The sequence below is a fragment of the Ictidomys tridecemlineatus genome, chromosome 13, assembly GCF_052094955.1.
Source record: "Ictidomys tridecemlineatus isolate mIctTri1 chromosome 13, mIctTri1.hap1, whole genome shotgun sequence".
NCBI classification, from domain to species: Eukaryota; Metazoa; Chordata; class Mammalia; order Rodentia; family Sciuridae; genus Ictidomys; species Ictidomys tridecemlineatus.
The window spans coordinates 51,571,702-51,598,118 of NC_135489.1; the positions used below are offsets into that span (position 1 = coordinate 51,571,702).

The 26,417-nt window shown below is 41.7% G+C and overlaps 1 protein-coding gene and 1 long non-coding RNA gene across 31 annotated transcripts in view; one reads left to right on the top strand and one right to left on the bottom strand.

Moving 5' to 3' along the window:
• The window catches only part of LOC120886307 (uncharacterized), a 28,745-nt gene extending 11,128 nt beyond the window's left edge, over positions 1–17,617 (top strand). For 7 of the 11 annotated variants that reach the window (XR_013429677.1, XR_013429681.1, XR_013429679.1 and 4 more), the window contains 4 exons: positions 635–804; positions 10,365–15,140; positions 15,306–15,387; positions 16,888–17,617. This is a non-coding gene — a long non-coding RNA (uncharacterized LOC120886307). Of the gene's footprint in view, positions 1–634; positions 805–2,577; positions 5,292–6,807; positions 6,852–10,364; positions 15,141–15,305; positions 15,388–16,887 lie in introns of those variants that run through there. The other 4 variants (XR_013429672.1, XR_013429678.1, XR_013429674.1 and 1 more) reach the window with 4 other exon arrangements.
• Positions 1–26,417, bottom strand: part of Dlgap1 (DLG associated protein 1) — an 878,199-nt gene that overhangs the window by 96,630 nt on the left and 755,152 nt on the right. The window lies entirely within an intron of this gene.

The window sequence follows — 26,417 nt, forward strand, 5'->3', positions numbered from 1 at the left end:
CTGGGGTTGTAGATCAGTGGTAGAGTACTTGCCTAGCATGTGTGAGGCACTGGGTTCAATTCTTAGCACCATATATAAAACAAATCAATAAAGTCTATCAATAACTAATAAAAAGGGGATGTGGTTCAGTGGTTAAGTTTTCTGGGTTCGATCCCTGTTACAAAGGAAAAAAAAAGTACCTTATCTCTGTTTCTCAAAATTTTAGTTTTTATTTTACACTTTTCCATCATCCCTAGTTTATTTGTGTTTCAAATACAACCTAATTAATTTTGAAATTTACAGAACTCTTAAAAAAATCAAAATAATAAGACTAGAAGAAAGCTACTGGACTTCTTGCTGTTCACTTACCCTCCCTTGTCTCAGATCCTTCATATGTAAATGGAAGGTCAGAACTCAATAATCTCTAAAATCCCTTCCAATCTAATACTTTAATCCTCTAACTTGATTTTTCTCCTTGGGAAAGGTTAAACAGCTTTTTAATAGCAGGAAATTATTTGCCTTTCTATGGATTTTTGAAAACAAGCAACACACAGAACCCAAAAAGCTTATCCCGGAAATATTCTCACTGTTGTTTTCCCTTTAGATGGAGAGATCTTCAAATTTTATTTATTTATTTATTTTTGTTTTGAGACAGGGTCTTATAACATTGCACAGCCTGGCCTGGAACTACAGGTGTTATGGTTTGGGTGTGAGGTGTTCCCCACAAAGCTCATGTGTGAGATGATGGGATTTGGAACTGTGGCTGCCATCTGTGGACCATCGACCTCATCTGGCTTCATTATAAATCTCATCTCCCTTTGCTTGGTATAGTTCTGTTCTAATGCTCTTGGCTAAAAACTGAACAATTAGCCATCAGGTAGACCTTTGCTTACTACTCTTATCTCTTTGAGTTCAATTATTCTTTCTGGCAAATTCTATTATGCAAGAGATTCTCAGCTGTGGTAGCCCAACTGCCTTTGTTGGTAACATGGTGACTGGTGGGTCTCTGGACATGCTACCTCCCAATATGGCACCTTGGCATTTGAGGAAAAAAAAAAAACAAACAGAAGGAAGAAGGCTATTTACTTTTCCCTGGTAACATGCACGGGCATGTCCCCTCTCTGCCTGGCATTCAAAATGCTAAAGAGAAGCCTCACCTAAATGGTTAAGATATTCACTAGTATGTAATCTTTTTATTTTTAAAGAGAGAGAGAGAGAATTTTAATATTTATTTTTTAGTTTTCGGTGGACACAACATCTTTATTTTATTTTTATGTGGTGCTGAGAATTGAACCCAGCGCCCCGCGCATGCCAAGTGAGCACGCTACCGCTTGAGCCACCCAGCCCTGTCATCTTTCTCGATATTGACAGAACCCAGAACATCTGGTGACCTTCAGGTTACACCAGCCTATGCAGCACTCTTCCTTATTCTTTTATCTTGTGCCTCAACTGACACAAAACATGTAAATTGCTGTGACTTTCACCTTGCAGAAAAGTAATGTCTATCTAGAGAACCATAGGAAGTAGCCCCAGGAAGTTCAGGTGCATTGCAATATGCCCACCTGAGAATAAAGGAGAGACGCACCCTGGATGGTGAAGCCCCTGTCTCCTTCTTGCCCATTGGCCCTGCCTCCTTTCCTTCCCTGTGAAAACCCTTTGTACACCTGATCCAGAAAATGGTGCTCTCAGAGTATATAGCCCCTGCACCCATCTTCTCAAGATGCCAGATCCTTAATAAAACTGATTTCTGCTGGGCTTGGTGGTGTACACCTGTAATCCCAGCGGCTTGGGAGGCTGAGGCAGGAGGATCACAAGTTCAAAGCCAGCCTCAGCAAAAAGCAAGGCACTAAGCAACTCAGGGAGACCCTGTCTCTAAATAAAATACAAATACACTGTGTTCAGTGGTTGAGTGCCCCTGAGTTCAGTTCCCAGTAAACCACTCCCACCAAAAAACGAAAACAAACAAACAAACAAACAAAAAAAACCCCTTGATTTCCCTCCCACCAACTCACCAATTTACCTTTACCAAGTATTGGCTTTGGAGCATCGAGGAGCCAGAGCTGGGACAAGTAATACCCACCTTTCTTCCCTGAGCTGACCATCGAGTGACTGCAGGTCACTCTCTCCCTTCTCTGAAGACCCTCAGGTGACCCGTATCCTGCCCTATGCTCAGAGGGAAGGGCTGTCACTGAAGCATGCTGTGAAGAATCTGTACCCGCCTGGCTAAGCTCCCAGCAGATTTTTAGATCCCACCTTTTGTCCTCCAATCATACTTATGTTCTACCATCATAAAAATACACACATTTCTCATTTTCTTTGGATCTTCATTTCTGAAGGCTCCCATGTCATGTAAAAGTTACGTGAAATAAATTCCTATGCTTTTCTCCCGTTAATCCGTCTTTGGTTATAAGCTAGTCAGCCAAGAGTTGAGTAAGGAAAAGATAGTACTTTTTCTGCCTTATATTGGAAAAGGAAGGATCTGGAATACTGTCAGAACTGGTGTAAATCCTGACCAGCCACTTTTAAGCCACATGACCTTAGATGATTATTATTTTTTTTTAAAGAGAGAGAGAGAATTTTTTAATATTTATTTTTTAGTTATTGGCGGACACAACATCTTTGTTTGTATGTGGTGCTGAGGATCGAACCCGGGCTGCACGCATGCCAGGCAAGTGCGCTACCGCTTGAGCCACATCCCCAGCCCAACCTTAGATTATTATATTATACTTCTATGTGTGTGTGTGTGTGTGTGTGTGTGTGTGTGTGTGTGTTGGGGATTGAACCCAGGCCCTTACACATGCTAAACATACACTCAAGCACTGAGTTACACACCTGTAGCCCTTACAGATTATTAGATTATTTATCCTCAGTGTCTTTATCTGTTGTGTTCGGATAACATCGCCTGTCTCAGCGTAATGGGGTGAATGGAGAAGTTCTTAAGTTAGGTGACAGCGTGGCACATACCATCTGACTATCTGATTCTTTTTCTTTTTCTCACTATATTGACCAAATTCAAATGATACAATAACCATCTTGAAAACTCCCTGAGGGAATTTTACCTGAAGGGAATGGATTTCACACTTCAAAGATGCTTTGAAGAGCTCTGTATGAATACCTGTAACACCTTCTTCTTTACCTTTTTTTTTTTTTTTGGCATGGGGATTGAATCCCGGAATGCTTAACCACTGAGCTATATCCTCAGCCCTTTTTTGTATTTTATTTAGAGACAGGATCTCACTGAGTTGCTTAGGGCTTTGCTGAGTTGCTGAGGCTGGCTTTGAACTATCAATTCTTCTGTTTCAGTCTCCTGAGCCTCTGGGATTATAGGCATGTGCCATTTGTCCTGGCCCTTTCTATTTTTATTTATTTATTTATTTTTTGGAAACTGAGTCTTAAATTGCAGAGGGCTTCATTAACTTTCTGAGACTGGCCTCAAACTTGTGATCCTCATGTGTCAGCCTCCCAAGTTGCTGGGATTATAGGTGTGCACCACTGCACCCAACAAAAGGCCTTTTTTTCTTTCTTTCTTTCTTTCTTTCTTTCTTTCTTTCTTTCTTTCTTTCTTTCTTTCTTTCTTTCTTTCTTTCTTTCTTATTTGTTCTTTTTTAGATACATATGAAAGTAGAATGCATTTGGCATATTATACATACATGGAGTATAACTTATTCTAATTAGGATCCCATTCTTGCGGCTGTACGTGACGTGGAGTTACACTGGTTGAGTATTCATACATGAACACAGGAAAGTTATGTCTGATTCATTGTCCTGTCTTTCCTATTCCCATCCCGCTCCCTGCCCTTCATTCTCCTTTGTCTAATCCAGGGTACTTCAATGCTGCTACCCCGTGCCTTTTCTTAATGATTGATATTAAAACTTCATCTTCCTCTGTTCTCCACTCCTTCGTCCTCTCTTTACAGAGGCCTTCCTTGGCCACTCATCTTGAGTGGACCACTCCCTTCCATCCCAGTGTAACAGTGGCTGCTCCTTGGGGAATTGTCCTTGGCAAAGTTACTTTACCTCTTCTCCCTAGGCCCTTCCACTAGGCTGTTTCCCTTCCCTAACTCTCTTTCAAGGTTTATATCCCTTCCTTTTTGCCCTTCATTTTAAATTCTAAAGGGAAGCCCTAACTAAATGGTTGATGTTAATTGCTATATAATCTTTCTTTAAATTTATAGAACCTAGAACCAGTGGAGACCTCTGTTACACCACCTCCTTAGTCTTTAGTTCTGTGCTGCAACTAACAAAGCTGTAAGATTTAATTTGCAAAAAAAGTAATATGTCTGTCTAAAGAACTATAGGAACTAGCTGCAGGAGGTTGAGGCCCATTTGGATATTCTGGCCAAGAAAAGAAGACACACACCCTGGATGCTGAAGCCCCTGTCGCAGCATGCAGCCTTCCTGCCCTGCTTCTCTTTCCCCTCCCTGTAAAAGCTCCTTGCACTGGGCGTAGTGGTGTGTGGCAGTCATCCCAGCTACTTGGGAGGCTGAGGCAGGAGGATAACAAGTTTGAGACCAGCTTTGGCCATTTAGCAAGATCCTGTCTCAAGATAAAAAGGGCTGAGAATGTAGCTCAGTGATAGAGTGCTTACTCAGCATGTGTGAGGCCCTGAGGTTCAATCCCTGTTAAACAACAACAAAAACGAACAAACAAAAACCTTCACACCCTGAGCCCTCTAAGATGGAGCATTGAGGTTCATAGCCCCTTTGTCTCCTCAAGAGCTTGGCCTTTGGATAAGTTCAATGCCTTCCTACTGTAAAGGTAAAATTTCTAAGCTGACTCTAAGCTGCGAGAGTCTGAGTTAAAGTGTAAAAGACTGGGGATTGTAAGGTTTCTAAATTGAAAGGCTTGGGCTAAAAATAATAATAATAGGCCAGGTATTGTTAAAATTCCTCTGCTACCCCCGAACCTGTAATCTCTGTAGCTGTTAGAACAATACCTGAACTGCCCAGTAAATATTTCCATTGATTCCCTGGTTGTTTATTAGCTAAGGGCTCCAAATAGCTCAGATGTAAGCATCCAGGCCACAAAACCAATCAGTTTAAATGTGTACCCCGCTCAGGGGTGACCAATCACCCCTGCCCAGATTGTTCCCGCCAATACATGTACTAATCATGGCTCAGGGTTGTTGTTCAATTTTCCCGGGCCTCAAGATGATTTGTTCTGATGTATGCAAAGCCCCCCACCCTCTCCAAAAACTGTACTTAAGCTCTGCTTGACCTCTGCTCTGGGCTCTGGGCTGCTCTCCCTTCCTGAGTGGGCCTTGATCCCCAGCATGCTGGTTCAATAAAACTTCCCCCTGCAATTGCATGAAGCTGGTCTCTTGTGTGGTCTCTCCCTCCGACGCTCCGCCGGACCCTTACACTACATCTCTTTCTCTGTCTCTGCCTCTGTGTGTGTGTGAGAGGGTGTGGCTGCAGATACATCCAAGCCCTCACTTGTGCTAGGCAAGTGCTCTACCACTGAGCTGCATCCCTAGGCCTCTCTCCTACCAACTCTGATCTCCCCAGGATTGGCTTTTTTGTTGATATTTGGTACTGGGGATTGAACCTAGGGCTGCTTTACCACTGAGCAACATCCCCAGCCCTTTTTACTTTTTTTTTTTTTTTTTGTTGTTGTTGTTTTGAGACAGGATCTCACTGAGTTGCTGAGCCTGGCCTTGAAGTTGTGATCCTCCTGTCTCAGCCTCTCAAACCATTGGGATTATAAACATGCACCACTGCACCTCACCAAATATTGGTCCTTGAGCAGTGAGCAGCCTGGACTCGTAGCCTTTACTGATTTGAGGAGATATGTAGTAAAAATTAAATTGTCTGTGATGCTTTGGAGGTGGGGGTAGCGCAGTGGTCAGGAGCTTGCCTGGCATGCATAAATCCCTGGGTTTAATCCCTAGCAAAAAAAAGAGGGAAAAAAGTGAATATAAAGATCTTTCCTTTTTTTTTTTTTTTTTTAAGAGAGAGAGAGAGAGAGAGAGAGAAGAGAATTTTTTAACCTTTATTTTTTAGTTTTCGGCAGGCACAACGTCTTTGTTGGTATGTGGTGCTGAGGATCGAACCTCAAACCCGGGCCGCACGCATGCCAGGCGAGCGCGTTACCGCTTGAGCCACATCCCCAGCCCGATCTTTCCTTTTTTTCTCTCTCTTTTTCTCTCACCCCCCCTCCAGCCCCCTTTCTTAGCTAAAACTGTGACCACGGGATGGAGAGTGCTGGCTTACTCATTCTGCTCTTTTTTTAAAAAAAAAAAACAAACATTTTTTTTAAGAGAGGGAGAGGGGGAGAGAGAGAGAATTTTAATATTTATTTTTTAGTTCTCGGCGGACACAACATCTTTGTTTGTATGTGGTGCTGAGGATCGAACCTGGGCCGCACGCATGCCAGGCGAGCGTGCTACCGCTTGAGCCACATCCCCAGCCCTCATTCTGCTCTTTAATCCAGAATTTCCAATTCGGTGCCACTGAGTTTGATGCAGCCCTCAGTAGCCTTCCAGTTGCTGCTGTCTTCAGACCCCTGGCTGCAGATCAGCAGCTTCATTCTCCCCCTTGACCATGCCCTCTGGAGTCTATCCAAGGCCTTCCCCAGTCTTTCTCATGACCATACTGACCTCACCCCACTGTAGTCACATAGCATGACTGGCTCTGGCCTCTGCTTTATGGTAGCTGGAAAATTTAGAGATTGCCACAAATTTCTGATATCTTGCAGAAAGATTTCCAGTCAGTGGTTTCCAACTTTTTTCATGCTCTCTCTGTCATTCGTTAGCTCAGAAAAGACAAAGAAGAAAACCCTAAAACCAAAACAAAATCTTCCAAGTATGTCTCTTTTTGCCTCCACAGTCAACACTAATGGTTTCCAGCCAGTGCAGGTTGGAGGGCACAATGTGAGTAGAACCAGCAACTTTTTCTTCTCTGTGCAACTTCAAGTATGCACTCATTGTAGATCCTCTTTAAGCTCTGCTACAGCCTGTCAGTCAGAGATCCCATGTTACCGTGGTAATGGGTAGGCTACTAGCCCTAAACTTATTCATCATATTACCAAAAACCTATCAAACTGCATGATATTTAAGCATTTGAGTTTTGACTGGGTGTTGTGTTGTGTGCTTGTATTTCCAGTCACTTGGGAGGCTGAGGCAGGAGGATCACAAATTCAAGGCCAGCCTCAGCAATTTAGTGAGGTCCTAAGAAGCTTTAGTGAGCTCAAAATTAAAATAAAAATAGAAAGGACTGAGACTCTAACTCCATGGTAGAACACTCCTGGATTCAATCCCCAGTACCACAAAGAAAAATAAAAAGAACATAATCTTTGGATACAGACCTTGATTTAAAAGTGTGTTACCTAGGGAAGGTTGCTTAAACTTTTTTTTTTTTAAACTACATTACTAAGTAACCCCCATTTTATTATTTTTTTTATTTTTAATATTTATTTCTTAGTTCTCGGCAGACACATCATTTTTGTTGGTATGTGGTGCTGATAATCGAACCCGGGCCGCACGCATGCCAGACGAGCGTGCTACCGCCTGAGCCACATTCCCAGCCCTGCTTAAACTTTTTAATCATATTGTTTTTACTCTGTAAAATGCAGATAAGAATGAATAACTTCCTTCTAGAATTATTGGGAGGATGAAATGAAAATAATAAATGTGAAATGCTCAACAGAGTATCTGACACATATTAAATGGAGCCAATAATTGGTATTTAACATAAGTAAGTCCATAAGGGAAATTATTCTCTTCATTTTGTTATAGCAGCCAAGTCTTGTACACTATGGTTCTGTGCAGAAGACAAAAGAAAATTTTAAATTGTGTATTTCTTCCACACCAAGGTAGTCAAACTAGGCTATCCATCTTCATGGCAGCCAAATATATCAATTATCTTGCATAGTGCCAGGAAGGTGATATTTGATAAAACAAATGGGATGACAGGTTAGGTCTCTCCTGTTTAGTTCAGTTATTAGTGGTGTTTCTAATATACATATATATGTAAATTCTCATTTCACGGATCTTTGAATTAATAGTTTCAGTCATAAACATTGAACATTTATATGTATTAGTAAGCTTTCCATTACTGCGACAATATACACAAAGTAAGAAACTTAAAAGAGAAAAGGTTTATTTTGCCTCATGGTTTCAGTACATGGTTGCTCAACCCTGTTGCTTTGGGCCTATGACAGAGGAGGCCTCTTCATTTCATGGAGGCTAGGAAGCAAAGAGAGACAGGAAGTGGCCAGAGTCCTAATATCCCCTTCAAGGAGACTTCCCTAATGACCTAACTTCTCTTCACTAGGTCTCCTAAAGGTTGCAGTACAACCACAGGGCTGCCATGCAAGCCCTCAGCACATGAACCTGGAAGGGACATTTAAGATCCAAACTCCAGTAACATCCTATATACAATTTTATTTTAGCTATTCTCTCATGTTTACATGAGTTAAAAATAAGCAAAACAACAAAAGCTTTTATGATACATATACATGTGTACATATTTGTATATGTATATACATATATGTGTATACGTGTGTATAAATTTGTGTGTGTGTGTGTGTGTGTGTGTGTGTGTGTGTTGCTGGGGATTGGATCCAGGGCCCCCATGCATGTTATAAGGCAAATGCTCTACCTCTTACTCTAAATATACCTTGAGGGTTGGGGATGTGGCTCAAGTGGTAGCACGCTTGCCTGGCATGCGTGCGGCCCGGGTTCGATCCTCAGCACCACATACAAACAAAGATGTTGTGTCTGTCGAAAACTAAAAAATAAATATTAAAATTCTCTCTCTGAAAAAAAAAATAAAAAAAATATACCTTGAACTCTGTCACTTTTCTACTGATAATATAAGAAGGATTAGATTAGGAACTATGTTAAAAAAAAAAGTTTGAGCTTTAGTAAAATATTGGTAGCACACATCTCTAAAGTTGCTGAGAGGCTGGCCTCAAACTTGAGATCTTCCTACCTCAGTCTCCTGAGTTGCTGAGATTACATGTGCTGATTGCTGTTGTTTTAAGGCACTAAGTTTTGGGGGTGATTTTTTACACAGAAATGGATAGAATAAAGCAAGTCACGGTGGTGCACGCCTGTAATCCTAGTGGCTTGGGAGGCTGAGACAGGAGGATTGCAAGTTCAAAGCAAGTCTTAGTAATGGCAAGGTGCTTAGCAACTCAAGGAGACTGTGTCTCTAAATAAAATACAAAATAGGGCTGGGGGGATAGTAGAGGATAGGAAGGGCAGCAGAATACAACATACACTAGTATGGCAGTATGTAAAAACGTGGATGTGTAACCAATGTGATTCTGCAATCTGTATATGGGGAAAAAATGGGAGTTCATAATCTACTTGAAGTCAAATGTATGAAATATGATATGTCAAGAGCTTTGTAATGTTTTGAACAACTAATAATAATTTTAAAAAAGACAAAAAATAATAGGGCTGAGGATGTGGCTCAGGGGTCGAGTGCCCCTGAGTTCAATCCTCAGTACCAAAAAAAAAAAAAAAAAAAAAAGAAAGAAAAAGAAATGAATAGAATATTGTCCTAAAACTTGGGAGTGGTACATTTAAACCTAGATTGGCCTAACTAGTTCTTTTTTTTGAGATCAAGGATATGTTCATTACCTTGGTCTGACTAGTTCATGATTGTCTTCCAGAATCTTTTTTTTAAAAAAATTTATGGCAAATATACATAATACAAAATTTACCTTATTTTAACCATTTATAAGCATATACTTCTATAGTGTTAAGTATGCTTGAACTATTGTACAACCGCCATCCATCTGCAGAACATTTGTCATTGCAAACTGGAAGTCTGTATCCATTAAATATCAACTCTCAGGGCAGGGTAGTTGCTCAGTGACAGAGCACATGCTTAGCAAGGTTCTAGGTTGGATCCCCAACAAAGTAAAAAAGAAAAACAACTCCTCATTCTTTTACCCCTATAGCCCCTGGCAACTACCATTCTTCTTTCCATTCCTGTGATTTTTTTTTTTTTTTTTTTGTACCAGGAATTGAATTCAGGGCCACTTAACTACTGAGCTACATCTCCACTCCTTTTTTAAAAAAAAATATTTTATTTACAGACAGGGTCTTGTGAAGTTGCTTAGGGCCTCACCAACTTGTTGAGGCTAGCTTTGAACTTCTGATCCTCCTGCCTCAGCCTCTTGAGAGTCTCTATGAATTTGACTACTCTAGGTTCCTTTATATAATTGGAATCACACAATATATGTCTTTTTTTTTTTTTTTTGTGTGTGTGTGTGTGTGTGAGAGAGAGAGAGAGAGAGAGAGAGAGAGAGAGAGAGAGAGAGAGAGAGAGAGACTGGGTTATTTCAAACACAATATACTAATAAATAATGTGTATTCATTTGTATATAAATTCATTAACAAAAATTATACATATTCATTTATTTAATCCAGGTCCCATATGTCCAAGAAGCAACATGCCCAAGGCAGGATAAGGAAGGAAGGAAGGAAGCAGTATCTCTAAGAACCACAGTTCACAGTGTCGGGCCTCTAAAGAGATCTGAAGAAACAGAAACCCATGAATCAAGAATAAGATAAGGCTATTTGGTTTGTTTCAACCAGTGTGCCGTTTAGTTCCCTATCAGAGCCCTGCCTGGAGAATGAAATCATTTCCATCTCTCAGCCCTTCCAAAGATCATCAAACACAAACACACCGTCTGCTCTTTCATTTCCTCTGTGTCCAGGGTGTGTACTGACTTGGTGGAATTTCTGGGACCAGCTGTGGATTACGTATCAAACAAAAAAAAAAAAACGGCAAGAAGCTGGCTCTGGGGAGAGTGAGCCTTAAATGCTGTTTGCTTACCCCGACTAGGAGTGAGCCTCGGGTGGCTTCTTTGACTTCCTCTGCCTTCCTCCCAGCCTACGGGACATATGAAAAGGCAGTTCTGGGGTGTGGGACCCACTTTCAATGGTTTGGCCCTCCTCTCGCCACATTCACCCTTATTGTACCTAGACCACCTGCTACACCTGGAAAGGATGGAAGTGATCTTTTTTAATCTCCCAAGTCTTACCCCACTGTCCTGGGCTGAATTATGTCCCGCCTAATTCATATGTTGAAGTCCTAACCTAACTCTCAGTGCCTCGGAAGGTAACCATCCTTGGAGAGGGGCTTTTTAAAGAGATGGTCAAGTTAGGAGGAGCTCATTAAGGTGGGCCCTACTCCAGAATGACTGGTGTCCTTAGAAGAAGAGATCTGGGTGCACAGGCACAGACTAAGGGAGACAGGGAGAGGACAGCGTCCTGCAAGCCAAGCTCAGAGGCCACTGACACATGGATCTTGGACGCAGCCTCCACAGAGTGTGAGAAAATACAATCTTGTTGTTGAAGCCACCCTGTCTGTGGTGCTTTGTCACAGACCGAGACACCTATCAATGGGAAGTTCACAGCCCTGATGTTGGACTTCAGAAAAGTTTTGAAAGTAATATCCAAAAATATCCAAAGGCAAAAATCTGGTGTTTTGGTAAAGATTTTTTTTTTTTTTTTTTTTTTTGCCGATTTCAGCAGGTCTCACGGAGGCAGGGAAGGCTGGGACCCAGAATGCCTAGGGAGCAGTAGGGTCCCTTACTAGGTGTCTGGGGCATGATCAAGAGACACTTCATAGCTTGGCACTTGTAATCCCAGCAGCTTGGGAGGCTGAGGCAGGAGGATTGAAAGTTCAAAACCAGCTTCAGCAACTTAGTGAGGCCCTAAGCAACTCAGTGAGATCCTATTTCAAAATAAAAAATAAAAAGGGCTGAGGATGTTGTTCAGTGGTTAAGGGCCCTGGGTTCAATTCCTGATACCGCCTCCCCCCCCAAAAAAAGTCACTTCATCCTTTCAATCCCTCTCCTCTTCTCCTGGCTGTTACTCTTTTGACTCTCACCCCAGCCCCTCCCACAACACCGTTTTATTATCCAGTAAGTCAGAAGGAAGGAGAAATTTGCATTTGCGCTTCTGACATAGCGTTGTGCAAATCCTGATTCTGTTTTGGGTATTCTTGTTGGGCGGGCTGGGGGGTGATATGGGTTGAAGAGGCAGCTGCTGGAGTCTAAGCAGGGGGGTGAATGAGTGGGGGGCAGGCAGAATAGTGGCCCCTAAAGATGGTGACATCCTGATCTATGACTGTTATCTCACATGACAAGGGAGACTTTGTCGATGTGATTAAGAATCTTAAAATGGAATGGTCATCCTTGATTATCTCAGTGGGGTCAGTGTAATCACATGGGTACTTATAAAAGGGAGGCCAGAAGTTCAGAGACAAAGGAGATGATGGAAAGGGGGTGGGGAGGTTCGAAGATCTATCCTGCTGCTGGCTTAGAGGATGGAATTAGGGGCCACCAGCCAAGGAATGCAGGTAGGTTTTTTTTTTTTTTTTTTTTTTTTGGTACCGGGATTGAACTCAGGGACATTCAACCACTGAGCCACATCCCCAGCCGTATTTTGTATTTTATTGAGAGACAGGGTCTCACTGAGTTGCTCAGCATCTTGTTGTTTGCTGAGGCTTATAACTTGTGATCCTCCTGCCTCAGCCTCCCAAGCCACTGGGATTATAGCCGTGTGACACTGTGCCTGGCTGCAGGTAGCTTTTTGAAGCTGGGAAAGGTAGGTAAGTGGATTCTCCTTTTAGAACCTCAGTAAAAAGAACACAGCCCTGATGACTCATTTTTCGACTCCTGACCCCCCAGAACTGTCAGTTATTTGAGTTGTTTTAAGCGACCAAGTTTGTGGAGTTTGTTGCAGCAACCACAGGAAACCAAAGCAGGATCAAGATCCTTGAGAACGGCTGCTATGACATTTAGATAGGCGGTACTCAGAGCCCAGAAAACAAAACGCAACGAAAGAGAGACGAAGCTTCCATGCTTTAAAAACAGGTGCTCAGTGCCAGCAGCACCTGGGAACTTGTGGGTCCAGTCCTCTCAGGCTCCCCTGGCACTGTGGGATCATAAGCTTTGGCAATGGGTCCTGGTGACAGGCCCCTCCCTGGGTTCTGCTGCACACTACGGTTCCCTGTAGAACGATGTGAGAGGGGCTTCTTGGTGGATGGAGAGTACCTGTGGACTCTCTGTGTTTGTATTCATGCATGTGCATGTGTGTGTGCACACGTGCGTGCATGTGTGTGTGCACGAGTGCGTGCGTGCGTGCGTGCGTGCGTGCGTGTGTGTGTGTGTGTCTTGGGTGCATCCGCTCCCATTGGATGCATAATTACAATGATTATTTCATAACTTAAGCTTGGGTTGGAATCTTGGGAGGATGGGGGCCGAGTGATTCTCCCAAAGATGGGCTCTGTGGGAAGAGGGAGAGCCCAGAATTCAGCTTCCATGTGCTCACAGTCCCTGCCTCTTCAGGCTGTGCTGGTGTGAATCAGAGTGGATCCTGGTGACTGCCCGCACTATCCCCTTACTTGTCCCAGCCCGGGGCTTCCTCTCAACTTTCCCCTTTCTCTGTTTGCCTGAGGCAATCCTAAACTGGCTAGGTGGGAAGATAAAGTACTCACTTTCAAAATGCCAGTGACCCTGTAAAGGTTGAAATCACACAGACATTGACTCCTGGATGTGTCTCTTATTAGCTGGGTGATCGTGGGTGCTTAGTTTCTGAGTCTCTGTGTATTTATCTGTAAAATGGGCACGCTGAAAACATGCCCTGCTAGAGGCACTGGGAAGACTAAATGAGGTCAAGTATGTGAAAGTCCTTTTGTCAAGGGCCCAGAGCAAAGGAAAAGCTTAACACTGTGGTTCTTATGTAATGAATTATAATTAATATCTATTGTCATTTATATCAGCCTTATTTCCAAGCGTCACATGTTAGGAATATTACATATGTAATACTTATAAGTTCAAGTTCACCTACATAAGGGATTAAATTTTTTTTTTTTTTTTTTTTTGGTGGTAGGGATCCAACCCAGGTGGTAGGGATCCAACACATGCTAGGCCAGGGCTCCCACTGAACTGTGTCCACAGCCCTAGGGAGTCTCTTCCTTTTCACAGAGATTTGGAGAACCTGGCAAGCAGGAGGCCCTGACTTGGATCCCCAGCACAGAAGGGGGAAGGAAAAAAAGTGCCTTGGGGACTTAAGGTGTTCCTCCGGCTCCTGCTAATGGACCTTTTTGCAGCGGGGTGGGCCTGCACGGGACCTGGCAGCATCTCAGCCCAGCTGCTCGGGTCCCTCACGGCCTGCATTCCTCTGACTGGTTACGACAGGTCTGGTACTTTTCCTCCCTCCTCCTCGGCAGGGCCTCCATGTCGCGCAGACAGCTGCTGCCACATTCCACTGCTCCAGAAGCGGAAGTAAGGCTCATTCAGGACCTTTCTGGGTGACTGACAGCATTTGATATGAGATTAACCAAATGCTAGTGTTGGGGGAAAACCAGCTTTCCCCTGAGTCACCTCCACCCGCCTTTCTCAGGACACAGACACTGAGCCTGAAGACTGCTGGCCTGTGTGACTGGAGGGTGTCAGCCTCTGGCTGTGGGCCCGCTGGTGACCTGGTGCACACTGTGTGTTGGGAGCGTAGGTCTGACTGTGCTACTGAGTGAGCCTGTGGCCCCTGGCCACAGTGTCCTTGGCCATGCCTTGTGCTGGGCATGTGTGGGTCTCTCTGCCTGCCACGCAGGGTGTCTGTCTCCTGATGGAGGATGAGGGACTATTCCAGTTCCCCCGGGTGAAGTTGCAGGGTTTTTCCTCAGCTACCATGTGGGGACACAATGAAGGCATTCCAGGAAACCAGAAGGGCTGGGCCGGCCTCTGGGTCTCAGAGCTGACAGCCGGCCGCCAGGGGACTCCTTACTGCTGTGTCATTTTCTCTGAGCTGTGGGGTACTTTTGGAGCAAACTCTTTTGAGTCCCACAGGTTTTACGACTTCGCCTTCTCACAAGGGAAAAGCCTACTTCTTTTTCTCGGCAGAGTTTAACTTGTTATTCTACTAAATCCCAAGTTTTCAATTCTACAGAGGATGAAGGGACAGAATGGGTTTGGGGAACTTTATCATGTCCCCAAAAGTCACAATATAGGACAAGAGAAATTAACAGAACACCTTGCCCTCTTTTTAACTCAAATTTGTTTTGTCTGTTTTGTTCAGCTATATGGAAGGATGGGGCATGATAGCATATCTTTGAGGGCACTTCAAGAGAAAAATAACCTAAATGTCAAGAAGCAGACCACAAAGATGCACACACACACCCCGGAAGTTTTCTTGGTATGCTCCTCCTCCCTCTCCTTAAAAATAAAAAGTCTCCCACACACAGAATCCACAAAAAGGAAAAACCAAAGCCAAGAACCCTTGAATCTGCCTGAGCACCTGCCTCAAGCATCTTCCACACCCTCTCCCCAGACTCCATAACAATGATTTCTTATCTCACAGGTCTCTAAAGAGATGACTCGCTGGGTGCCACCTGTAATCCCAGAAACTCAAGAGGCTGTGGCCTGAGGATGACAAGTTTGAGGTCAGCCTCAGCAATTTAGTGAGATGGTTCTTTGTTCCTGTCTCCCAAGCTTCCTGTCCTACTTCAAAGATATTTAGCTCCAGACAGCTTCTGCCTACTGATCACATGACTGCCACATTCCACATCTACTGAGATCAAACTGTGGAAAGAATGGGCACCCTCCACTTGTTTGTATAGGTGGCCAAGACTTATGTGCTCTTGAATGGGCACCTTCTGTCATCATACCCCATTAGAAATTGTGTGTGTTGGTGGGGGGGGGTGGGTAATGGTGAGGACAAGAGACCTTTTCAAGTGAAGAGCATTTCTGGGTGGGGGGCGGTGGCTGCTTCCTATGTGTCAACTTCTTTAAGACAGCACCACTCAAACCGTGCCCCAATGGAAAAATGATCATAGGCTAAATTACCAAATTAACTCTCCTGGAGATTAGATTCCGGGCAATCTCAAGCAATTTATGTTGAAAAATAGTTTGCTTTAGTTTAAGCCAATTAAACAAAAGCACAGATTTTAATTCTGAGGGACAGAAAGTAGATTTGGGGTTGCCAGGATTTAGAATTAAGCGGAGAGTGACTGGTAATTGGGGAGATAAAAATGTTTGATGAGCCAGGGGAGGTGGCACACAACTGTAATCCTAGCAGCTCGGGAGGCTGAGACAGGAGGATCCTGAGTTCAAAGCCAGCCTCAGCAAAAAGCGAGGTGCTAAGCAACTCAATGAGACCCTGTCTCTAAATAAAATACAAAAATAGGTCTGGGAATGTGGCTTAGTGGCCAAGTGCCTCTGAATTCAGTCCCTGGTACCCCTCACCCCCCAAAATAAAAAAAAAAGTTTGATGGTAGGTTGTGGTGTTGATTGTACAACTCTGTAAATTATTAAAAAAATCATTGAATTGGCTGGGCATGGTGGTGCATGCCTTTAATCCCAGCTACTCAGAAAGCTGAGGCAGGAAGATGGGAAATTCAAGGTCAGTGTTGGCAATTTAGCAAGGTCTTGTCTCCAAGTTTAAAACAAACCAAACAACAACCAAAAAAAAGGGCTAGAGATGAGGCTCAGTGGGGAAGCATCTCTGGCTTCAATTCCTAGTATCAATAATAAATAAATAAACAAATAAATAAAATAAAAAATTTTTGAGTTGTATGCATTGGGAATTTTATGATATGTGAATTCTACCTCAATAACATTAAAATTTTAACTCTAAAAGAATTACATGATCTCACAAAAAAAATAGCTCTAATATTTCATTGATACTAGTAACGTGTGTGTGTGTGTGTGTGTGTGTGTGTGTGTGTGTTAGTTACTAGAAATTGAACCCAGGGGCATTTTACCACTGAGCCAAATTTTTGAGACAGGATCTCACTAAGTTGCCAAGGCTGGCCTCAAACTTAGCCATCCTCCTGTTTCAGCCTCTTGAGTAGCTGGGCTTATAGGCCTGTGCTGCTGTTCCTGATGGTACTAGTAATTTTTTATTGATTGTTTTTAGTGTATTATTGCTAATATTTTAACAGGCTCTCAAGAAGAACACATTAGAGACATTATAGGACTTCAGAGCCCAGGGAAGACACCGACTGGCTCTAAAGCAGACAAACACAGCAGGTGAATGTGAGTCCAGTATTTTTAATAATTTATTTTTTAATTATTTTTTGTACCAGGAATTGAACTCAGGGGCACTCAACCACTGAGCCACATCCTCAGCCCTATTTTGTATCTTATTTAGAGACAGGGTCTCTCTGAGTTGCTTAGCACCTTGCTTTTGCTGAGGCTGGCTTTGAACTCGCTATCCTCCTGCCTCAGCCTCCCGAGCTGCTGGGATCTGTAAAATATTCTTAAAGAATACAAATAAATTCTGTAGCTGCCTTATAGGCCAAGATAAAAAATGTTGTCCGCACCCCTAGAAGCCCTCAGTTCACACCTCCTGCTATGAATTGCATAAGCGAAAAAGAAGGCCCATGTATGTTAAAGGCTGTGTCATTAGCCTGAGCTGCTAATAGGAGGTAGTGGAACCCTGGAGAAGTGGGGCCCAGTGAGAGGGAGTTGGATCAGTGGAAGCTTGCCTTGAGGGGGTTATCGGGACCACAGCCCTTTCCTTTCTGTGTTTTATTTTCCAGCAGCCAGCAGGTAGGCAGCTCCCTGCACCATGTGCTCCCCACCCTCATGTTCTCCTTGCTGTAGACTGGAAGTCAAACTATGATGACAGAAACCTCTGAGATCATGAGACAAAATAAAACATTCCTCTTTATAAGTTGATTTGTCTCAGTTATTTTGTCACGGTAATGGAAAGCTGACTGGCACCCCCAACACCTGTACCCTATGATAACTTCTTCCCCAGCCCAGAAGGAACCACTCTACTAATGTTTGCCACTATTTCCTTGCCGTTTAAAAATTAGTTTTTCCATTTCTGCATGCATTCTTAAACAATATAGGTTATTTACACTTGTTGATGCTTATGTTTAATGAAAAAAATATATATATATAAAATATATTCAGGTTTTGTTTCTTTTACTTAGTGTTGTGGGTAGATTCGTGTATATTTTTATAGACACACCTATTTTCATTGCTTATGAAAATACAAAAATTTCATTACCTAAAAGTAATACAATAAAAATACATTTAACTATAGATGTATATTTAAGTTTCTTTTTTTTTTTTTTTTTGGTTGGGGGGGCGGTACTGGGGATTGAATCCAGGGGTGCTTAACCAATGAGCAACATCCCCAGCTCTTTTTATTTTTTATTTTGAGGCAAGGTCTTGTTAAGTTGCTGAGGCAGGCTTTGAACTTGGGATCATTTTACCTCAATTTCCTGAGCTGTTGGGATTATAAGCATGTACCACCATGCCTGGCTATATTTAAGTTTCTTAAATAAAAATTACAGGAGGCCATTGTTTTAGTCTAAGATCCTTCACTATGTCCCAACAGACCAGTCTAAAAATCAATGGAATTACATTGTAGTTCCACATCATTAAGCCGAAACATCTATTTATCTGTCCTTTTAAGAAATGAGGTTTAGAGCCCGTACAGTGGCGCACACCTATAATCCCAGTGGCCGAGACAGGAGGATCATGACCTCAAAGCCAGCCTCAGCAAAAGATGGGCACTAAGCAACTCAGTGAGACCCTGTCTCTAAATAAAATACAAAATAGGGCTGGGGATGTGGCTCAGTGGTTCAGTGTCCCTGAGTTCAATCCCCAGTACACCCCCCCCCCAAAAAAAAAAAAAACAGAAAGAAAAAAGAAATGGGGTTTAGGAAAAAAAGTTAGGTTTAGAAAGGTAACAGACAAATTTATTTCTCAAACAGGCAGTTTGAATTAGCACCATAATGAAGTTCCCTTTGCCTTACTTCTTTCACAAAAAAATGGTAACCTAAAGTAATCCTATGTTAAACAATCATTTTTCTATTGTTCTGTTTTTATCTCATCCTTAAAAGGAAAGTAGTTTTAAAATACAAGTTTTGGGGGTTGATTTCTTTAACTCTTTTCTGTCTGAAATGAACATTTTCTACTCTTGCTCATAGGAACACTTATTCTGCTAACTGGAATGAAGCCTGGCATTAGAATAAAATAATAAAGTCAATTAAAAGCTGAGCATGGTGGCACATACCTGTTATCTCAGCTACTGGGGAGGCTGAGGCAGGAGGATTGCAAATTCCTGGGGAACTTAGTAAGATCCTGTCCAAAATTTAAAAGGGTTGGGGACGGAGCTCAGTGATAAAGCACATTTGAGTTCAATCCTCAGTATTGAAAACGAAAACCCTCCAAAAGCCAAACCCAAAACAACAACAACAAAACAAAATCCAAGCCAATTAAAAGCTTTAAAATAAACTTCAATTTAGTCCTCTGATGGGCTGTTTCCAGTCATGGGATAGATATTTAAACAATGCTATCATAATCATTCTTGTCCAGGCATTCTGGCACACAAGAAAAAGGGATTTTTCTAGGGAATTTCTGAATTGCAGGTTGGGAATTTCTTCACAATGCCAAATAATTTTCAAAAAAAATGCTTATATCAATTTATATTCACAAAAGAGGGCATGAGAATTTCTATTATTCCACTTCTTTCTAAAAAACTTTCACCGCTTTTTATTTTTTATTTTGAGACAAGGTCTTGCTACGTTACTTAGGGCTGGCCTTGAACTTTCTATCCTCCTGCCTCAGTCTTTCAAGTCACTGGGATTACAGACATGTGTCACAGTGCCCAACCCCCTTTCTCAACTTTTGACATTGTTACACTTTATAATTTTTTACTAGCCAAGCATATAATGATATCTCACTGTGGTTTTAACTTACTTAATTTGAATTACTAATGGGATAGGCACTTTTTTTTTTTTTTTAACAGTTTCTGGACATTTTGATTTCCTCTTCTGTGAAGGATCAAGTTTGAAGCAAATGTGGGACTTGTTTTTTTAAAAAATTTCATATTCCTTGTATTTTATTTCAGAAACCTTTTCTTAACCCTTTATCGTTTTTGGAAGCTTTATTGTTGGCTTTTTATATTTGAGTCTTAAACTCAACTAGAATTGATTAGGTGGGATAGAGTATAAGATTGTGATGGTTCATTTTATGTGTCTACTTGACTGGGCCATGTGGCGCCCAGACATTTGGTCAAACATTCTGGGTGTGTCTTTGAGGATGTTTCTGAAGTGAGTAACAGTTGAATCAGTGGACTGAGTGAAGCCGACATGTGAGTGGATTTCTTTCAACCAGTCGAACACATGAGTAGAATGAAAGGGCCAGGTCTGAGGACACTCCTGAATGACGGGTGGAGGTGGGACATCCATTTCTCTGGTCTTGAGACTGAGCCTGAAACATTTCATCTTCTTGGGTCTTGAGCCTACAGGCCAGCAGACTCAAACTATGCCCTCTGCTCTCCTGTTTCTCAGGCTACGATTGCAGATTGGTACTACGTGTTATGGTTTGAGGATGTGATACGCTCCCCAAAGACCATATGCCAAAGGTTTGGTCCCCAGACTGTGGTGCTATGAGGAGGTGGGACCTAGATGAAGGAAGGAGGTCACTTCAGGAGCCTTTTGAAGGGGACATTTTGAATGCCTTTTTCTCTCTCTTTGCTTCTCTTGCTTTTTTCTCTCTCTTTGCTTCTCTTTCCTGGACATCCAGAGGAGAGCAGCTCTGCTCCACCATGTGGTCACTGCCATCATGTTCTGTCTTGTCAAAGGCCCAAAGCTACAAAGTCAATCGACCACGCACTGACACTTCTGAATTTGTGAGCCAAGATAAACCTTTCTTCCTTTCAGTTGATTTTCTCATGCATTTTGTTACAGTGATAGAAAGCTGATGAATTCACTACATATTGACCATCCTGAGTTGCTCACTTGCTGTCTGTAGATATTAAACTTCTCTGCCTACATAATTGTTCCAGCCAATTATTTATAATAAATGAGTCTTTCTCTCTCTCTCTTTCTTTTCTCTCTCCCTCTTTCTTTCTTTTCCCCTCTTTCTTTCTTTTTCTCTGTCTTCTATTATTCGGTTCCTCTGGAGAACCCTAATACAAAGACGTAGTACAATTTTATTTTATTTTTTCTAAATAAATACCCCTTTGTACCAGCACCATCTACTATAATATTGTCCCTTCCCCACTGATCTCAAACCTGCCTCTCAAGCTTCCGTATGTGCATGGGACTATTTTTGTGCTCTCTAGTCTATTCTATTGGGCCACTGCCCTGTCCCTGTGTCCACACCACATGTCTCATTACTATAGGCTAATTATAAGTCTTGATGCTTGATGAGGAGAATAGTCTCCTCTTGCCCTTTTTTTAAAGAGTGTCTTAGCTACACATTGCACTTTGGAAATACTTAACAAGACTGTCAGGATTTTTTTTTTGAGATTGCATTGAATTTATAGATCAATTTGAAGCAAACTGACATTTTTACAATTTGTGATTTTGAGTTTTCATATCCATAAATAAGATATAGCTTTTCATTTATTTATTTCTTCTTTAATGTTTCTCGATAAAGTTCTAAAATTTTCTCCAGAGAAGTCTTCCGTATGCTTATTATATTTGGTTTTACATACTTCATAATTTTTTTAACTTTTCTTACTTAATCTTGTATTTGTTGTTGGTAAAGTTATAACTATTTGTTTTTAAAAATAATTGCATACTAGAAACCTTTCTAAAATTTCAAACAAATTTTAATTTATCAATAGTTTAATTGGCACTTACATGTAGGCCATTATATTATCTCTGAAGAATGTCAACTTTATTCCCTTTTTTGGTAATTAAGACATATTTGAAAGTCTTTGGTGGCCTTCCCTTTAAGAGAGGAGGACCAAGGACCCTCTCCATCAATGTGGATAATACTTAGGGACTTGTCTGTGATCAACAGGATGCCTGGAGGGGATTCTGGGTCAGGAAAGGCTTCTGCCTGGTTCTGCTGGGAGCCTGTTCTGAGAGAAGACAGTTACCATGTTTGCTGTCTACTGCTGGGGGCTGCAGGAAGCTCAGTGATAGAGTAAATATGCAGATGTGTGAGGCTCTAGGTTCAGTCTCATGGTGGGTGGGGTCTTGTGTTACGGTTTGGATGTAGTTTGCCACCAGAGTTCATGTGTTAGAAGCTGCATCCCTAGCTTCCCAGTGTGCTTAGGTTAAGAGGTGGTGGAACCCTTAAAAGGTGGGGCCTGGTGATAAGTCCTCAGTTCATGGAGGATGCCGTTCTTAGAAGAGATTAAGATAGCTTTCATAGGACTTCTTTCTCATAAGAAGGAAGTTATAAAAGGATATTCCTGGTTACTCCCCAGGCTGTTTGGCTTCCTGTCTGGCAACGTAATCTCTCCCTCTTGCATATGTTCCCACCAGTGTGATGCCATCTGTCTTGAGGTGATAGAGTTAGGGGGCCCTTGCCAGAGTTGCCACTATCATATTTAGACTTTCAGCTTTTAAAACTGTGAGCTAAACAAACCTCTTTTCTAAGTTACCCAGTATCAGATATTTCATTACAGCAATGGAAAACTGACTAATACAACTACTCTGTGAGCCAACCACCAGAGAAGAAAATTACCTCTATATTGCCAAGCTGTAGAGTCCATATATAGGAGTTCTGGTCCATAGCTCCAACTGAACTCTCACTGAACAGCCAGCAACTCTCCTCTGGCAGCCATGTGAGGGGGCAATACCAGGGGGTGATCCTAAATATGTAGCTCAACTGAGTCTTCAGATGACTATAGCCCCAGGCAAAGTATGAATGTTTATGCATAAGACACCCCACGGGAGATCTTCCTTGATAAACCTTTAGCTGACCCACAGGGTTGTGAGCAAAATAAAATAGTAGTTTCAGGGTGCTAAGATTTAAGGCAACTTATAATGCAGAAATAGAAACTAGAACACTTTCTAATCCTTACTGTTTGAAAGTGGGAGGAGGTGAAGATCAGAACTGACTTTGAGTGAACATTCAGTATGTACAAAAAATACACCTTTGCTGTTGTAGGTCACTGAGATTTTGGTTTTGTTATTATAGCATAACCTATTTATTCAGACTTATACACATGGTATATGTTTTCTCTTTTTTGGCTTTCAGCCTTTCTGTGTCCTTATGTAAGGTGAAGTTCCCAGAAAAACCATAGTTTTTTAAAAAATCTGGAATGATTTTTTTTCTTAATAGGAACATTTAGTCAATATATATTTAATGTAATATAGTGATATGTCTGAATTTCTACCTACCATACTATTGTTTGTTTCTGATTTGACCCATTTGTTTAATTACTTTTAAAATATGTATTTCACTTAGGTATATCTCATTTCTCTAAAGCACAGGTATCCCTTTACAAGTTTAGAAATTATTTTTTTCATTCATTTTAGTGGTTAGTCTAGAAATGATAATCCACATGTTTAACTTTTAATATCTAGAGTTGATCAATGCCCCTAACCTCCTTTTAGAAAATACAAGGCATTTATAACACTATGTTTTCTCATGATTTATGGTGCGGTGATTATACTCTTATTTACTTATTTATTTTTCCTATGCTGGAAACTGAGTCTGGGGCCTCACATAGGTTAGGCAAATGCTTTACCATTGAGCCACACCTTGAGTCCTATTTTTAATTCTGCCTTTAAAAAAAAAATCACCAAACTTCATTTTCATTGATTTACACTATTAATGCCTGTTCGTCTTTACCCATATATTCACCACGCTCATTGTTCTATGTTCTTCTTGCATATCTTGGTCCAATTTTCTATTGCTATAACAAAATACCCGAGGTTGGGTGCTTCATAAAGACATTTATTTGGTTCACAATTCTGGTGGGCGAAGTGTCCAAACAGCATGGCACTAATTTTCTGGAGAGAGTCCCCTGACTATGTCACAACATGGCAGAGAAATGGAAAGAGAACTGGCTACGTGTACAGGGAGGAGATCAAATGACAAGATCTAATCACCATTGCTAGTCTCCTCTTTTTAAAGGTTCTGCCATCTCTCCTCACCACACTGCAGACCAAGCTTCCAGTATGAGACTTTGGGGGACACATTCAAACCACATCCCAAACCATCATGGATCTTTCACTGGGCTCACTTTTCTTATACCTAAAATATAATAGTTTGTAATTTTCTTTAGTTGTGGCCTGCAGTCTTTGTATGTGTCCTTATTTTACCTTCATTGTGGAAGAACATTTTCATTAGATAAAAACCTTGTATGTTAGAGGTAATTTTCTTCTAGAACATTGAGGTTAGCTGGTTGTGGTGGTGCACACCTGTAATCCCAGCAGTTTGGGATATTGAGGCAGGAGGATCTCGTGTTCAAAGCCAGCCTCAGCAAAAGTGAGGGGCTAAGCAACTCAGTGAGACCCTGTCTCTAAATAAAATACAAAATAGGGCTGAGGATTGTCTCAGTGGTCAAGAGCCTCTAAGTTCAATCCCCGGTGCCCCCCCCAAAAAAAAAAGAATATTGAGGTTACTCTCTTCTGACTTCTAATGCTGTCTATTTCTTGGTTCCCTGAAGTTAATTTGTCTTTTTCTCTCTAGTTCCTTTGATGATCACTAGGTTTTGTCCAGTCTTAATTCCTTCTCTATTCTTTCTTTGGGATTTGTTGAGCTTCCTGAATATGGATTGGTGTCTATCTTTTATCACTTCTGATGTATTCTCTATTTCATTTTCTCTCTACTCTCTTTTGGGAACTCTGCTTTATCACAAAATATTTATTTATTTACTTACTTGTATTGGGGTTGGAACTAGGGTTTCACACATGCTAGGCAAGTGCTATACCCCTGAGCTATATCTCTGACCATTTAAAATTTTGTTTAGAGACAAGGCTTCATTAAGTCATCTAGGCTGGCTTTGAACTTGTGATTTTTGTTTTGTTTTTGTATCAGGGATTGAACCCAGGGGCACTTTACCGTTGAACCACATCCCTAGCCCTTTTTAGTTTTTATTCTGAGACAGGGTCTTGCTCAGTTGCTGAGGCTGGCCTGGAATTTGTAATCCTCCTGCCTCAGCTTTCGAAGTCACTGGAATCACAGGGGTGCCAATGTACTCAGCTAAATTTCAATTTTCAAAAATTTCTAGACTGTTCCTTTCCTCCAAAATCTTCTAATCATTTTTAAAAGAGTTTCTCGTTCCTTGCACATCTTTTAAAGCTTCTGTTTTGTTTCTTAATATATAAGCACATTTGCCTTATTATTACTGCTGTACTAGGGATTGAATCCAGGCTCTTGTACATGCTAGGAAAGTGCTCTCTACCACTGAGCTACGCCTCCAGCCAGCAATTCTAACACTCTAACATTTTAATCCATGCTGGGTCTACTCACTTCTCATTCACAGTGTCTTCTTTCCTTGTATGTTTGGTCATTTTTTACGGTGAGCAGATCACTTTCCTTGGAGCCTTATTTTGGAAAGTTTTCTGTGGCCTACAAAACCACCCTTTTCTGCAGGAGATCATCATCGGGGTGTGAGCCTTGGAACCACTCAGGTGGTTTTGGGGCTGCAGAAGGGAATGAAGGCCTTACAAGGTTAAAACCTCTTCTGAATGAATAATCTTCCACCTTGGTACAAGAAAGGTATTTTTGTTTTTGTTCCTTTTTAAATTTTTTTTACAATGGTGGGTAGGAAGTAGATTTATGTGTGAGTGGTTACCTTCTGCTGGTTAATCCTTACCTGGAAGTTATAATTTTTTTCAGGTGCCAGGTTTATGGGATGTGATTTTCCATTTAGGCATTCCCTTGGGTAAACTTTGGGCTTTAAAGTCTATCTGTTTCTTCCTACTGGGAGAGACCATCAGAACACAAAGTTATGATCAACCGAATCAGCAAATGCCCTCAGGGCAGAAGCACCTTCTTTGTTTTGGTTACTGCTTCCCAGTAACACCTTACTACACCGCATTAGGCGTTACGTTAGACCTTTGATATTTTTAAGAAATATGTGTGTATACAGATGTTCCTCCACTTACAATGGGGTTATGTGTTGTTAAACCCATCATAAATTGAAAATATCTGAAGTTGAAAGTGCACTGGACACGCCTAACTTACCCACCATCTCCAAGAGCAACACGGCTTATTGCAGGACCAGGTGTTTCCCCTCAGGGTTGACTTGCCCCAATCAGGGAGAATCAGGCTTCATCACTAGCCCAGGAAAATATCCAAATTAAAAAGTCAAAGCACAGTTCCTGCAGAATGCCTATCGCTTTCACACCATGGGATAGTCAGAGGATCATTAAGAAATGTCCTGAGTTGTCTGTGTGTTCTCTCTCGTGGTGATGTTATTAGTTTTCAGTGGGATAGTTTGTCTATATCACGTAGCCTGCCATCTTATTAGAGGTGGAATTCTCTCAGAACATAGTTTTACATTTGGAAAACTAAACATCTACTTGTTTTTATATTATAATGACTGAAAGTAAAGCCCAACCAAATCTTTTTGGCTCCAGGTCGACTGTGAATGACTCCCAGTGTGATTGAGTGAAGGGGAGAGGGGATGGGGAGGAAAGGGGGGCTGCTTAGCATGTTTCCCTTAGGGGAGTTTATCAGAATGTCAGAGTGAAAGGTGGTGATTTTTGCCAGGGGTGGTTATATATATGTATGCATAACATACCAAAAGGTGGTT